The 15,937-nt window shown below is 41.8% G+C and overlaps 1 protein-coding gene across 2 annotated transcripts in view; it reads left to right on the top strand.

The window, feature by feature from the left end:
- Positions 1-15,937, top strand: part of LOC127008638 (EH domain-containing protein 3-like) — a 48,130-nt gene that overhangs the window by 22,134 nt on the left and 10,059 nt on the right. The window lies entirely within an intron of this gene.

The raw sequence follows: 15,937 nt of genomic DNA, 5'->3' as shown, positions 1-15,937 counted from the left end.
GAAAGAAAAAGAATATTACAGTACACAACATCAACACTTATGGCAGGTTAATAGTTGATGAAGGGGAACAGTGAATGAGAGATAATATGAAATAGATGGTAGGGACCTTAAATACATCAGAAAGCAAGAGGAGGATAAAGTGTGAATGTAAGTAGACAAAAAAAAAAAAAAAAAGCATAGACTATAGTTACTACATATGGAGAAAGGAGGAAAGGAAGGAAAGAGACAAACTGGCCATAGGTACAAAAATAAGAAAAAGAAGAAGAGGAGGAGAGACAACTGGTAACATGTAGGAAAATAAGAATAGGAAAAAGAGGAAGAGAGACATCTGGTCATAGGTCAGAGAGAACGGAAGAAAGGAAAAGAAAAAAGACAATTTTAAGGTACAAAGCCCACATTAGAAAGGGGAACAAAAACAGTGAATGTCAGGTGGGTGGCAAAAGTTGAGAAAGTGCACTTGAGGGAGAAATTTTCGGGAGTCATTTCCTGTTCACACCCGAGGGCACACCACCCATGCACCGAGTCCCCGGCACAATGAACATTATAACAGGGCTCAGGTGTGTCATGGGTGTGGTATAATGAATGCGGCACTTACACAAGCATAGGAGGTTTGAGGAGTATATAGAGACTTGATGGCTGTTGTGTTTTTTTAGCTGTTGTGGTGATTTTTAATAGTCTACTTTACCTCTTCTACTTTTTGTTCTTGTTCTTCTTCCTCAGCAGTATGGAGAGACTGGATGACTGTTGTGTTAATTTTAGCTGTTGTTGTGTTTTTTGTATTGGTGTCCTGGGTCTACCTCTTCTTTTGCTTCTTGTTCTTGTTCTTTATCTTCCTCAGCAGTATGGAGAGGCTTGATGACTTGTGTTTATTTTAGCTGTTGAGGTGATTTTGTATTGGTGTCCTGGCTCTACCTCCTCTTTTGCTTCTTGTTCTTGTTCTTTATCTTCCTCAGCAGTATGGAGAGGCTTGATGACTGTTGTGTTTATTTTAGCTGTTGTTGTGTTTTTTGTATTGGTGTCCTGGCTCTACCTCCTCTTTTGCTTCTTGTTCTTGTTCTTTATCTTCTTCAGCAGTATGGAGAGGCTTAATGACTGTTGTGTTTATTTTAGCTGTTGTTGTGTTTTTTGTATTGGTGTCCTGGCTCTACCTCCTCATCTGCTTCTTGTTCTTGTTTTTTTCTTCCTCAGCAGTATAGAGACTTGATGACTGTTGTGTTTTTTAGCTGTTGTGGTGGTTCTTGCATTGGGGTTTTAGTTCTTCTTTTTCTTCTTTTATTTATCTTTTCTTTCTCTTCCTATTATTCTTCGTCTTTTTCTTTTTGTCTTCGTCTTCTATCCATCTAATACCTCTTATTTACTTCTTTTTCTTCTTCTTATTGGTTATAATACACTTGTTAATAGAGGAAGAACAGTTAGAGAGAAATCAGAAATGTATAAAGCTTCACACTTCTATACAGACATAAAAGCTACCCCTGTGGATTTTTTTTTTTTTTTTTTTTTAGTAACTGACGTAAGAGATAAGTGATAAGAAATATTGCCACCTCAATGAATTCCTTAATACACTTGGCCGATCCATAGCAGCTCCTGTGTCAGATTCCAAAGTATACCCTCATATCTTCAGCACATGGCATTGTCTTGGCAGAGTAGTGGATCTTGGTCTTAAAACTAACCTGTCATTTATTTTATCCTGCTCTCTCTGGCACCTTTAACTTCCTCATATATGAACTGACTTATCTCAGCCTGACTGATAGCATCCAGTAGCAATTCTCTTCTCTGCACCCTTAACCAACCCAAGAATAAGCCAGTTAGACCCCAATTCCTTTCTCCGCACCCTTAACCAACCCAGGAATAAGCCAGTTAGACCCCTATTCTTTTCTCTCCACCTTTAAACAACCCAGGAATAAGCCAGCTAGACCCCAATTCCCTTCTCCGCACCCTTAACCAACCCAGGAATAAGCCAGTTATACCCCAATTCTTTTCTCTCCACCTTTAACCAACCCAGGAATAAGCCAGCTAGACTATAATTTTCTTCTCTCCACCCTTATCCAACCCAGAAATAAGCCAGTTACACCCAATTCTTTTCTCTGCACCCTTAACCAACCCAGGAATAAGCCAGTTACACCCAATTCTTTTCTCTGCACCCTTAACCAACCCAGGAATAAGCCAGTTACACCCAATTCTTTTCTCTGCACCCTTAACCAACCCAGGAATAAGCCAGCTAGACTATAATTTTCTTCTCTCCACCCTTATCCATCCCAGGAATAAGCCAGTTATACCCTAATTCTTTTCTCTGCACCCTTAACCAACCCAGGAATAAGCCAGTTACACCCAATTCTTTTCTCTCCACCCTTAACCAACCCAAGAATAAGCCAGCTAGACCATAATTCTTTTCTCTCTTAACCAACCCAGGAATAAGCCAGTTAAGAAACACTGAGCAGACTTGTTCTCTTGTCAATCTTGCCCTTATCATACCCCACACATGACCACTTAAACCCTTAAAGGCTGCCCTCTTAAAGTCAAATGCATACTGCCCAGGCACGTGGTAACATTCAAGTGGTTCTCCTCCTAAGCTGACACAAAACGCTAATGGTTTCATGGGTTGCTTGTCCTTCACACACCTGCTACCAGACGATGCAGGGAACATGGCATCACTCTACTATTATATCCTAATTGCCATGTTATTATGCTGCAATTAAGGTCTTCAAGGTTCTTTTCATTCATGGCCTGTACATCCTTAAGAAAAAAATGTTGTGTTTACCTGCAAGAGTAACACCTACACACACTCAGCCGTAAAGATATGTGTGGCAGTTTGCACCGGTTACATCCACACACATCCACACACACACACACACACACACACACATACACATTCATTGCACATTATATATTTATGTTGTGGTGATGAGCTCTTCGGGTCTTGGTAATGCTGCTTCCTGTGCTGTGTTGTGCTCGGGCACCGTCAGCAGCCTCCTTATCTGTACATATCAGGTGTGACTCAATGAGAAGAAGTAGTGTGCCCATGTATCATGTGTGTGATTGTTCTTGTGTCCTGAGTCTGTCTGTGTTTTCCTGCCATGTATGAGTCACTTGAGGCATGTACTTTGCTTCATCCTTTCAGCCACTCTGCAATTCACTTCCCTTGCTGTTATACCCATACCCAAACTCTCATACATATTCTCATTACTCTCCATCACATTTGGCCCACCATATAGTACTCTTGTATAGCTCATTTCCACTGTGTGTTTGTGATTGCTTTGCAGATTCATGTGACAGAGTTGGGAGGATAATATCAGAGTGGGATTTAAACAGACATTATGGCATTAAGTGGCTAGGTACGGTACTGCAATCACTGGTATCAGATAATGAAAGTAATGGATGGCAACCTGAGACTATTGGTAATGTAATAGATCAACGTTAATAGTAAAAGAATGAAGTGATTGAAGGTAATATAAACTCAATAAGAGAGACCATAAATGGAGGTCATGCATGTATATAGTGTATTTAAAGCAGTGCCCAAGTCATACATTCAGGGGATCAGTAATAGATTCTGAGGCTGTTTTTTATTCTCTCCATGTACCCTCATGTCTGTTTGGTAAGCTCTCACATCACACCCTGCCTCGCCTCCCCTCTGCCTGGCACCTGTTGTTGCCACACTCACCTCCTCAGCCAGTCACCTTCCCCTAGTGTTGCCTCCCTCCTGCTGTGCAATTACAGCAAATTCATTATCTGATTAAAGTTGTAATAGTAGAATTTTAAAGCTTTTGTTTAAGGTATAATAGTTGATTTTCAAAAGATTTTGCTTAATAGAAAAAAAAATTGCATTTAAATAGTTGGGTTTTACTGTGGAATGATTTATTCCGTCATTTTATCTGCATCGCTTTGACCTGGTTGTCGTCACTTATCATGTTGCAGCTCTTATCAGTCCATGCACTTATGACTTGTTAAGCACTGGAAGCACACGTGGCCCAGAGTTGGTAGTGGGGGGGGGGGGGGGGGGTGAGGCTCAGTGTTAACATATTATTATTATTATTATTATTATTATTATTGTTATTGTTGCTGTTGTTGTTATTATTATTATTGTTATTATCATCATTATTTTTATTGTCAAAACCAAACTTAATTTAAAAAAATGATGTGTCATAACTGTAGATTATTATTTGGTATATATATTTCTGCATTTTCTGGTTTCTGATTATTATTTTTTATAAGAACATCATACAGTGGACTTTCCTTGTATAGTTGCATATCCTGAGGTCTGTCTCCTTTACCACAACAAGCTGACGTATTTCATGGGTAGAAAAAACAAGTTATTCATCAGCCACCTTTAATATATCCATCAGTTACCATTGCCTCAAGTGTCCGTGATAGGTATGTGGGGCATGAGGCAGATCAATACTCACGTACTTGACTCAGCTGCTCCCAAGGTCAGGTGTCTGGGAGGTGAATGAAGGTTCTCAGGGCTGGCGGGGGGCGGGGGCCGACCTGTGCATGTCGGGCGTTGGGTGTCAGCACGTCAGCAACACACCACCACCACGGCTGACTCGTCGCTGGTGTTCGCCTGTTATCCCTCGGTGGTTGCTGCTGACTGTTTGTTTGCTTTGGTCAGGTGCACGTAGCAATAATGTGGTAATGTCTAAGTTTCCCACACCTTGACCCTCCCACCCGTGGCTGCTGTGAATTATGACTCGGGAATTATGAAATCGAGTTGAATTCGTTATTGTGATGTGTTGATAGTTTCTGCTTAATTTTGCATATTATATGTGCAGAATTACATTGTGTTATAACAGCGTTCGTAATATTAAATGGAAAATTTCTTATTCCTTCTCTTAAACATTTATTTTAATCATATCTCCCTTACACACACACACGCTCACACACACACACGCTCACACACGAGTTCACAAAGGTATTGCTGCTATGGGTCACATATCAACATTTAATATTATAATGTACATAAAAATATCTATCAATATTCACGCATGTTGAGCAAGTCAGTGTTATTAATAATTACATAGTGTTCTGTTGTATTATCACTTCGTTGGAACAATAATTTAAATCATCCACCTACCTGTCAATACTTACGTGAGCTGTATTTTCATTTTTCTCGCATACCTCTTCTTATGTATGTTTTTTTCTTCCGTGACTGAGGACGTACTCGGCCAGTCAATAATCAGCTACGGAATGTTCTCGTTACCGCCGCTCTAACTCTTCCTGGAAATGTCACAAGGAGCTCCTGGAACCGGGGCACCAACTCATGGGCTATTTTTACTTCAGCTTCCTCGGGACTTCTTTTGGTTGCGTTGCTTTAAAACGACCGATACCTCCACTCACCCACCACAGACTCATTGTGACGGAGATGAACACCAAGGCCACGGGCAGTTGTAGGCTATGTCCACAACTTAACCTTTTACTCACCTTTACAAAACAAACCTCCCATTACGTATTCAAGTTAAGCGACGCACACACACACACACAGGGGAAGCCCACCTCTACACACACCGCCACTTCTTGTCTCCAACCTTGAGTCTGATATTTTTTTCGTTTTTTTTCTCATGCTTGGCTGACTCATCCTTATTCTCCGGAAAGGGTCGGGCGGTTCAGGCGGTTGTAATTTCTGGAGTCTGTCTCTCCCTTACTCACTCTTTCTTCTTCGCTTTTCTTCCCTTCCTTTCTTCCCTTCCCACTTCCTCATTTTCCCTTCCTTCTCTCACCTCCTACTCCCTCCCTTGATTCCTATCTACTTTATTTTCCCTTCACTTTTTTTTCTTTTCTTTCCCAGCCTCTCGCCACTATTCCCTCCCTCTCATCCCTTTCCTTTCTTTCCCTGGCCCTTTTCTTTACTCTTTTCCTTTCCTCCCTCTCTTCCCTTTCTTTTCCTTTTTTTCCATTCCACCTTATCTACTCCTTTTTCCTTTCATCCCTTTCTTCCTTGTATTCCTCTTCACAGCCTTTTCCCTCCATTTTCTCTCCTCTCTTCCCCATCTCTTTCCTCTATCTCGACTTTCCCTCCTTTTCCCATCACTTCCTCTGTTCCTTTTCGTTTCTCTTTCACCTCATTTTCCCTTCCCTTTCTATCTTTTGACATTTCCCTCCTTTCCCCACTTCTAACCTCATTTCCCTCACCACGCATTCCTTTCCTCTTCACTTCCCTCCTCGTTTCGTCTCGTCTCTCCCCATGCAGTGATCGCGGCCGCGTGTATACGAGCTAAAACCGGAACTTGACCTTGTCACACAAAGGCCGACAAAGCTGCTGTGTTTCCGGGAGTGTTGTCTGTGAGGGTGTGGTGTTGAAGTATTGCGATAGCGGTGTTGTTGTTGGGGTGGGGGTGGTGGGGTGTTGAGGTATTGTGATGACGGTGTTGTGGTACCTATGCGTGGTAATGGTGGTGCTACAGCCAGGTAGTTAGTCATCCATCCAGTTCGTTATTCATTCGTCCATTCCATTCCTGGTAATTCCTTTCCCTCACGAGATGTTAAATATGCTAGTTACTCATCTGTGCATTCCATTCCATTGTTGTCCATTCCTGATCATTCCTTCTCCCTTACAAATCGTTGAATATGCTTAGTTACTCATCTGTTCATCCCAATCTATTTCTGATCATTCCTTCTTTTCCTTACAAGCTGTTAAATATGATAGTTATTCTTCTTTCCATTCCATTACTAACCATTCCTTTCCTTCCCTCACCAGCTGTTAAAATCCATGCCTTTCCTCTCCTCGCCAGTTCTCAAAATCTACTTTCCTTCTCTCACTAGTTCTTAATATTAATTCCTTTCCTCACCAGCTGTTAGAATCCATCCCTCTCTCCTTTTCACCTTTTCCCTCTTTTCCCTGCCTTCCCTCACCTCCCCTTCCCTTTCTTTTTTTCCATTCCTTTCCTCTTCCCTTTTTTTTCTTTCCTCCCTCTTCCTCTTCATTTTCTTCCCTTACTCTTCTTCCTTTTTTTTCTTCCCCTCTTTACTTTTTTTCCTTCATTAATTCATTTCCTCCAGCTGTTAAAATCCATCCCTGACACTTTTTTCTTTCCTCACGTGCTCTTAAAAATATTCCTTACTCTTTTTTTTTTATTATTATTACCGAACGTTTTATGAGCGCAATATTTTTTCTCGATATATTCGCACGTGCTCCCTCTTACTTTTATTGTAGTTACTCCTCTTTATGGTGTGAGAAAATGGCTTTATCACAGATGTAGACTCATTCGTGGCCTTCCTTGCTTTCCCTCCAGCGTTTATCTGTCCGTGAGTCGCTTGCCGTGTTTATTAAAGGGACATTTCAAGGTCTCGGGTTGTTTAAAAAAATAGATCCCGTGTTTAAATGTCTCGCCCTCTGCGTGGCTTTAACCTTACTTTTACGGCCTTCAAGTTAATTAGGGGAGCTGCGAGCGTTTCTTTTTCTCTCTTCGTAAACATGGAAAGTCAGTAGTAGTAGGAGTCGCTGAACCTTCCAAGACGCGAAGAAAAAAAATCGACTATGTGACCTTAACAATTGCGAGGTCGTTAAATTTAGTCGCGTGTGTGTGTGTGTGTGTGTGTGTGTGTGGCAGAACGGAATGTTGCAAGAAAATGTACAAGGAATTAAATCATGTATTGCAAGGACAGACTATTTTCGTATTATTAGTATGCGTTTAGTGTGTGTGTGTGTGTGTGTGTGTGTGTGTGTGTGTGTGTCAAAAGTGTGAGGGTAAGCATGAGGTGTTTCAAGTGTGTATATTTGAAGAGAGAGAGAGAGAGATAGGCTGGCTAGTGTATACCAGAAAGGGTGTTAAGTAACGTGTTTGTGAGAGAGAGAGAGAGAGAGAGAGAGAGAGAGAGAGAGAGAGATTTGGGTCGTTCCTGATATCACCACCGCCACCATAACAATCGTCGTCGTCCTCTCTCTCTCTCTCTCTCTCTCTCTCTCTCTCTCTCTCTCTCTCTCTCTCTTGTTCCCACGCCCATAAGCGGAGCCACGTCATCACTACGTCATCATTGAGTCAACGCTTATTACATCATTCTCTCTCTCTCTCTCTCTCTCTCTCTCTCTCTCTCCTTTTTTACTCATTTTCTTTTCTCCTCCTCCTCCTCCTCCTCCTCCTCCTCCTCCTCCACCTCCTGCTGATGATGATAAGGATTTCCCCCACTCTTCTGTACGGTCTTCTCTGCCACGTCACCGCATTCTCTCTCTCTCTCTCTCTCTCTCTCTCTCTCTCTCTCTCTCTCTCTCTCTCTCTCTCTCTCTCTCTCTCTCTCTCTCCAGTGCAAACAATGACCGTTATTTTCCTTCGCACAACGTCATTTCTGTCTATCTATCTATCTATCTATTTATCTATCTATCTGACTCCTCTTCATTTACCTGTTTCATTAATTTAGATTCTTCGCACTTTCTTTTTTCTTCCTAATTTTCCAGTTTTATTCAGATTTAATCAAAAGTTCGTGCGTGTGAGTATTTTTCAGTTTTCTCTAAGTTAATATTTGAGCTGTCCGGCAAACCGAGTCTTGCCATGTTAACTTCATTTAATTTTTTTGTTTGATGTATTTTTTTTTTTCTGTGTAATATTTTTTTTCTCTCATCAATCCGTCTCTTTCGCCGATCCTCACGTTCCCTTTGCCGACTTTTCGCTCACTCCTAAGTCCTGATGGTGAACGTGACCTCATTGTTTGCTGTGAGGAGAGAGGAGAGAGGAAGAGGAGAACGGGAAGGAAGGAAGGAAGGGTGGAAGAGGAGGAGGGAAGGGGGAAGTGAAAAGAATTGCTTGGGAAAGGAAGAGTGTGAAAGATGAACTGATGTGTGTGTGTGTGTGTGTGTGTGTGTGTGTGTGTGTATACTTGACCCGTCGAGGGGAGACTGATGGGGATGCTTGAGGGAGCTGGAAGTGAACGAACCTCTTTATGAAGGTGGAAGAGGAGGAGGAGGAAGAAGACGAGGAGGAGGAGAGGAGGAGGACAAGGGAGGCGAAGAGAATTATAGCTCTTGGTTGGGTGATGACGATGAGGATTTTTCTTGTAGTAGCAGTAGTAGTAGTAGTAGTAGTAGTAGTAGTAGAAGAAGAAGAAGAAGAAGAAGAGTACCAGTAGTAACAGTAATAGTGGAAGCTGCTGAAGAAGAAACGTAGTAGTAGTAGTAGTAGTAGTAGTAGTGGTTATGACAGTAAATTCACGATAGAAAGTGAAGAAGGAGGAGGAGGAGGATGTTCATAGGTAGCAACAATACATAACATTAATAAGTAGCAGGAACAATAGCAGGAAGGGATTAGCAGTAGCAGTGACGGCAGCAGCAGCAACAGCAGGAAGGGGAAGAGAAGCAGATGGAGAGAGGTTGAAGAGTTAGTGAAGTTGAAAGCACGGTATTGGCGGGTGAAAGGGGAACGATGCGATATCAGTAACCTCCCTATCTCATGGCGAACTGATAAGCGCTAATCTTGGTTGTTCAGCGGTGGAGGACGAGGAACGAGGATTGAGGGACTAGTGAGTGATGGTTAAATGGAAATGGAAAGAGAAAGGAGTGACAGAAGATTAGTTTTAGGAAGAGAAGAGGAGGAGGAATTGGAAGTGGGAGAACTAAGCGTAATAAATGAGTAAATGATTTGATTGAAAGGGAAAGAGAAGTGTGTGATAGAAGGTTAGTTATAGGAAGATGAGGAAAAAAGAAATAGAGTAAGAGAAGGAGTAGGTGGTGGAGTAGAACTAAGAAAGAGTATTTAATGAGTGAATATTTAGATAGAAAGGGAAAGAGACGTGTGTGATAGAAGGTTATTTATAGGAAGATGAGGCAAAAGAAATAGGAAAGTCAGAGAAGGCGTAGGAGGTGGAGTGGGACTAAGAAAGAGTATTGAGTGAATGTTTAGATAGAAAGAGAAACGAGGAAAAGTAAATAGAAGAGATGGAGGAGAACGAAAAATGAAGAATAGAAAAGTGAATGATGAGAGAAAGGGAAATGTGTAACGGAAGGTAAGTTATTAAAAGAGAAGGAAAAGGAAATAGAAGAGGAAGAGGAGGACGAATAACGAGGAATAGATGAGTGGATGATCAGATGGAAAACGAGGTGTGTGACAGAAGGTTGCTCATTAGAAGAGGAGGAAGCCGTGAAGGTGAAGAAACTAGTGATTGGATAGACAAAAAAAAAAAAAGGAAGGCGAAGTAATGAAAATAGAGGAAGAGGAGAAAATAGTGGATGCAAAGAGATAAAAAAAAATGGGAAAGGGGGAATATTGGTCACTGGAAGAGGAGGGAAAGGAAGCAGAAGAGGTAGAGGAGAAGAAACGAGTGAATAAACAATAAAAAAAAGATAAGAAAGGTATTTAGGTTACTCATGATAAGGAAAAGGAGCAGAAAGAGAAACGAGAAATTGATGAATGGATGAAGAGCGAGGAGGGTAAGAATTGAAGCAAGGTTAGGTTAGTTATAGAAGAAAGAGAAAACGGAAACTCGCAGATAATATAGGTGACTGAAAAGTGATTGGCAGTAAATAGGGATTAAGAGCATAGAACGTGCCCTAAACCCGTTTCAAGTGGATAAGGATTAGAATGTGAAGGTGGTGGTGTGGGGAGTTGGCCACCTGGATTAAACAAGGTGGAGGAGAAAGTTGCGTAGGAGTATGTAGGTGGTAGGTTTGTGTAGGTAGTAGTTGTAATAGTAGTAATAGCAATAGTAGTAGTAATAGTATAAAAATAAGTAGGAAGATAAGGAAGGAGAGGTACAAGTAGCAGTAATTTTGGATAGCATAGTAGTAGTAGTAGTAGTAGTAAAGCCTAACCAAGAAACGAAACAGGAACAGCTACTCACAAGAACAATAAAACAACAACAACAACAGCACCAACTTTCTACGACATTAAAAAACAGGAAATGGGGGAGTCGAGGCGAGGAGGAGGAGGAGGGGCGACTAGACACGCGCTGGGGAGGGGGAAATGGGTGGGGGAAGGTGAGGGGAATGGGTGGGGAGTCAAGTGTGAGGTTGCCTACTTCACCCATGCATATTACCTCCCCTTCCTCCATTCCCCTTCTTTACTCCCCCTTCCTCCATTCCCCTTCTTTACTCCCCCTTCCTCCATTCCCCTTCTTTACTCCCCCTTCCTCCATTCCCCTTCTTTACTCCCCCTTCCTCCATTCCCCTTCTTTACTCCCCCTTCCTCCATTCCCCTTCTTCCTACCACTACCTCTTATGTTACCCTCCATCTACTCCTTATTAGTGTGTGTGTGTGTGTGTGTGTGTGTGTGTGTGTGTGTGTGTGTGTAGTTCCTGTCTTGTTTGATTTGTTATATTTTTGGTATGTTAAGTGTGTGTGTGTGTGTGTGTGTGTGTGTGTACGCTTTGCTCTATAAGGATATCCTGTCTGTTTATTTATGATATGATATCTTGTCTGTTTATTTATGATATGATGTGTGGAATAACTTAATTTCTTTCCTACAAATAAAAAAAACAAGGCATGTCCTCTTTACCATCCTCCTCCTCCTCCTCCCTCTCCTCCTCTTCCTCCTCCATTTTGCTTGAACGTACGTATCATTTCATCCACGTCCTTCGTAATAATTTCCCCTCTTCTTCCTCCTCCTCCTCCTCCTCCATTTTGCTTGAACGTACGTATCGTTTCAACCACGTCCTTCGTAATAATTTCCCCTCTTCATCCTCCTCCTCCTCCATTTTGCTTGAACGTACGTATCATTTCATCCACGTCCTTCGTAATAATTTCCCCTCTTCCTCCTCCTCCTCCTCCATTTTGCTTGAACGTACGTATCATTTCATCCACGTCCTTCGTAAGAATTTCCCCTCTTCCTCTTCCACTCCTCCTCCTCCATTTTGCTTGAACATACGTATCGTTTCATCCACGTCCTTCGTAAGAATTTCCCCTCTTCCTCTTCCACTCCTCCTCCTCCTCCTCCTCCTCCATTTTGCTTGAACATACGTATCGTTTCATCCACGTCCTTCGTAATAATTTCCCCTCTTCCTCCTCTCCTCCTCTTCCTCCTCCTCCTCCTCCTCCTCCTCTCAAGCTTCGTGTCATGTTACTCGTGTGGGATTTTGCTGTCGACGATCACCTCAAATAGCGGCAGGTGTGTGTGTGTGTGTGTGTGTGTGTGTAGAGGACTTTACAGCCTACTTCTCGTATACACATCCTCATTCCATTCCTTCTCCCTCCGTTCTTTAGTTTTTTCTTTACATTTTTCATAAACTTTACCAATTTTCTTTTATTTACATATATATTTGTTTTTGTTTTCCTTATTTTTTTTCTCATTTATTTTAACTCAATCTCTCTTCGCTCCCTTCCTGTTTTCTTTCCTTTCTCAACCCTTCCTCCTGTTATCTTGCCCTCCATTTCCTCATAGCTTTTCCTCCTTCCTTTCCGTAACATCTTTCTCCTTTCCTCCGGTTCACTCATTTCTTTCCCTCCTTCCCATTTCCCTCTACCTTTCATTCCTTTCCTCCATTTTTCTTCTCATTCAATATCTCACTTCCCTTCCTCATTCTTTCTTCCAATCTCCAATCTCCTCTTCGTGTTTCATTTTCCCCCTTTCGCTCTCCATTTTTCATATCTGCTTTTTCCACTTCCTACTTTATCCAACCTTCCGCCTTTTTCGTTCTCCTTTTCGTGTTTCATTTGATCATCTTCATCCACCCACTATTTCATCCCTCCCTCTTCTATCCATTTTTCATATCTGCTTTTTCCACTTCCTACTTTATCCAACCTTCCGTCTTTTTCGTTCTCTCCTCTTCGTGTTTCATTTTATCATCTTCATCCACCCAGTACTTCATACCTCCCTCCTTTCGCTCTCCATTTTACATATCTGCATTTTCCCACTTCCCACTATCTAACCTTCCTTTTTCTTTCTCCTTTTCGTGTTTCAATTGCTCATCTCTTCCCCACCCACCACCCACCCTCACCTCCTTCCCTCACCCATAACCGCCTGTCTATTTCTGTCTGTTAAACATTCCTTCCCTTTTAAACCCTCGCTGGTTCAAATAAAGCAGCCTTGTGTTTGTGTACTGGTGGGGATGGTGTGTGGATGGTGATACTGGGGGGGAGGGGGAGGGATGATATATGAGGGTATCTGCTTTCTTTCTTACTCTTCATTCCGTTCTTTTTTTCCTTCCCTTTTTTCTCCTCTCGGTTCCTCTTAAAATTTCTTGGGTCCTTTAATCTAATGAGTGAGAGAAAAAGAAATCGGTAACAGTCTGTGGTTGTTTGCTTGCACGTGTGAGGTGTACTATGGTCTGTTTGCTATACTTGTGACCACCAGCCTGTGTGTGTGTGTGTGTGTGTGTGTGTGTGTGTCTGTGTTTAGGGTTATCATCTCAGGCCAAGGGTTAAGCAGATTCAAGGAAAGTAATTACAGGGAATGACACACACACACACACACACACACACACACACACACACACACACACATAGAGAGAGAGAGAGAGAGAGAGAGAGAGAGAGAGAGAGAGAGAGAGAGAATGGCACTAAGCATAGCCCTGCCAGCTAGTCGCTATGGCGTTAGGTTGCATGGGAGAGAGGGAGAGGGAGAAGAGAAGGGAAGGGAGGGAGGGGTGAAGAATGCGAGTGTGGAGGAAGGGAATGAAGGGGGAGGGGAAGCTGTGTGTGTTGTGTGGTGTGTTGGTTCGTGTGGACGGGATGTTGGCGGGGGTGAGGGGGTCCAAGAAGAGATAATATTTGTAAACTTATATTTGACTATTATAGTAGTAGTATATATTATTATTATTATTATTATTAGTAGTAGTAGTAGTAGTAGTAGTAGTAGTAGCAGCAGCAGCAGTAAACAAAACAGCAAAATCAAACAAACAAGCGACCTATCTTCAACAAACAAACCATACATCCATTCCTGTGTGTGTGTGTGTGTGTGTGTAGGGGGCGTTAGTGAATGTGGCGGCAGACAGACAGACAGACAGACATTCGGCCTAAATCAGTAGAGCTTGAATCTCAGTCTACTTAAAAAGCTCCTGACTGTAGAGGAGAGAGAGAGAGAGAGAGAGAGAGAGAGAGAGAGAGAGAGAGTCTTAGGAAGGAGGTTGATGTTAAAAGGAAAGGTTTAGATAAAGATACGTATGGGAGAGAGCGACGAGAAAGACAAAGGTGATAACGAATATAATAAGTAAGAACAGGAAGAAATTAGGATGAACGTTTGAACAGGAAGGAAAATATAAAGGAAGGAAAAACGTATTAGGATAGGAAGGACGAAAATAACTTCGAGGGAGGAAGAGAGAGAAAGAGACAAGGAAAAGGAAGTGTTGATATCATGGGAGGAAGGATGACAGAGAGAGGATCGTCATATGACCTTATTGTGCGAGATTTTCGGACATCCGTTATTCTTTTCCTCGCGTGCTGCTTAAATCTCTCTCTCTCTCTCTCTCTCTCTCTCTCTCTCTCTCTCTCTCTCTCTCTCTCTCTCTCTCTCTCTCTCTCTCTCTCTCTCTCTCTCCTTATTTGGTTCGACGTGAGTTGATTTCCTTTAGCATGTGTGTGTGTGTGTGTGTGTGTGTGTGTGTGTGTGTGTGAGAGAGAGAGAGAGAGAGAGAGAGAGAGAGAGGAATATGTTATTGTACACGTCCATGTTATGCAAATATTTTTGTCTCATTTTCTTTTTCTTTATTTGGTCTTTCTCCTCCGTGGCATGTGAGTTGTTATTAGTGTGTGTGTGTGTGTGTGTGTGTGTGTGTGTGTGTGTTTTGACAACTTCTTAGCTACTAATTGAGGAGATCCGTCGTGATTTAATAATAAGTCTTAACACGCTAGTACACACACACACACACACACACACACACACACACACACATTTGCATTGCATCGAGCGTAGTTAAATGTCTTGGGCACGCATGTGTTGCAATGACCATAGGCGTGTGTGTGTGTGTGTGTGTGTGTGTGTGTGTGTGTGTGTGTTCATCCATTGCCTGATCACGTGCTGGGGTCTTGATTGTTAGCCAGTACGTTTCAGGAAAGAGTGTGTGTGTGTGTCCCATCCACTCCCATGTCTTTATTAAGTTAATGGGTAATCTCCTCCATCCTGTCTCGTGTTAGGCTAGAAAAGATAATGTCAGTGAAACGTTTTGGGCGTGGACAGCTGCTACCTTTGTATGCTCTCTCTCTCTCTCTCTCTCTCTCTCTCTCTCTCTCTCTCTCTCTCTCTCTCTCTCTCTCTCTCTCTCTCTCTGTGTGACGTCAGCAACATGATACATAAAAAGAAAAAAATATGAAGAAAAGAAGAAAGAAATAAGAGATCCCACTTTGCGTGCACGTGTAAATGACATGCATCATAACACACACACACACACACACACACACACACACACACACACACACACACACACACACACATTCTATTTTTAGCTCAGCAGCAATTCTTTTTATGCTCAAGATATTCATTTTTATGCTTTTTTTTATTTATTTCGTTAGTTTTTATGGTTGTTTTCTACTCTTCTCGCCTCATAACACTTGATGTCATTGTAGTTTTTATTTTTTTTATTACAACATAGACACTGCACTTTTTATTACGTCTATGATTTTTTTTTTTTTTTTTTTTTTTTTTGCCTACTACTTACAATGAGGTGTTTATAAAATTCGTAATGTACTTTTTTACTTCCACTTTGATGTTAATAAGTATCATTAGCTACCAAGAAAATGGGACATGTATTTGGTAATTTTCACTCTTGATTATAAATATTACCATGAGAGCTTGTCTGTGAATCTCTTTGCATACAATGTTTTAAATATATTCTCTATACAATAATAAGTAGTCATGGTAACTTATTTAACATCTACTGCATGATCTGACAACGCTCATCCGGTCTAGATAAGATTACATCATTACGTCACCGATCAAGGAAGCCTTTCATCTGTGTGGACTTTATCATTTCATGGATGTCACCGTTTTTTCCCTTTCGTCCCATGATTTTCAGTAACCTTATCATGGAGCCGCGAAGCAAAGTCCTTAAACCCACTTAAACCTGAGTGGGATTAGAAGGTCCAGCTCT

Source organism: Eriocheir sinensis, chromosome 38 (assembly GCF_024679095.1).
Source record: "Eriocheir sinensis breed Jianghai 21 chromosome 38, ASM2467909v1, whole genome shotgun sequence".
Classification (NCBI taxonomy): domain Eukaryota; kingdom Metazoa; phylum Arthropoda; class Malacostraca; order Decapoda; family Varunidae; genus Eriocheir; species Eriocheir sinensis.
The sequence above is the reverse complement of the archived record's forward strand: the minus strand, read 5'-3'. Positions and strand labels throughout refer to the sequence as shown.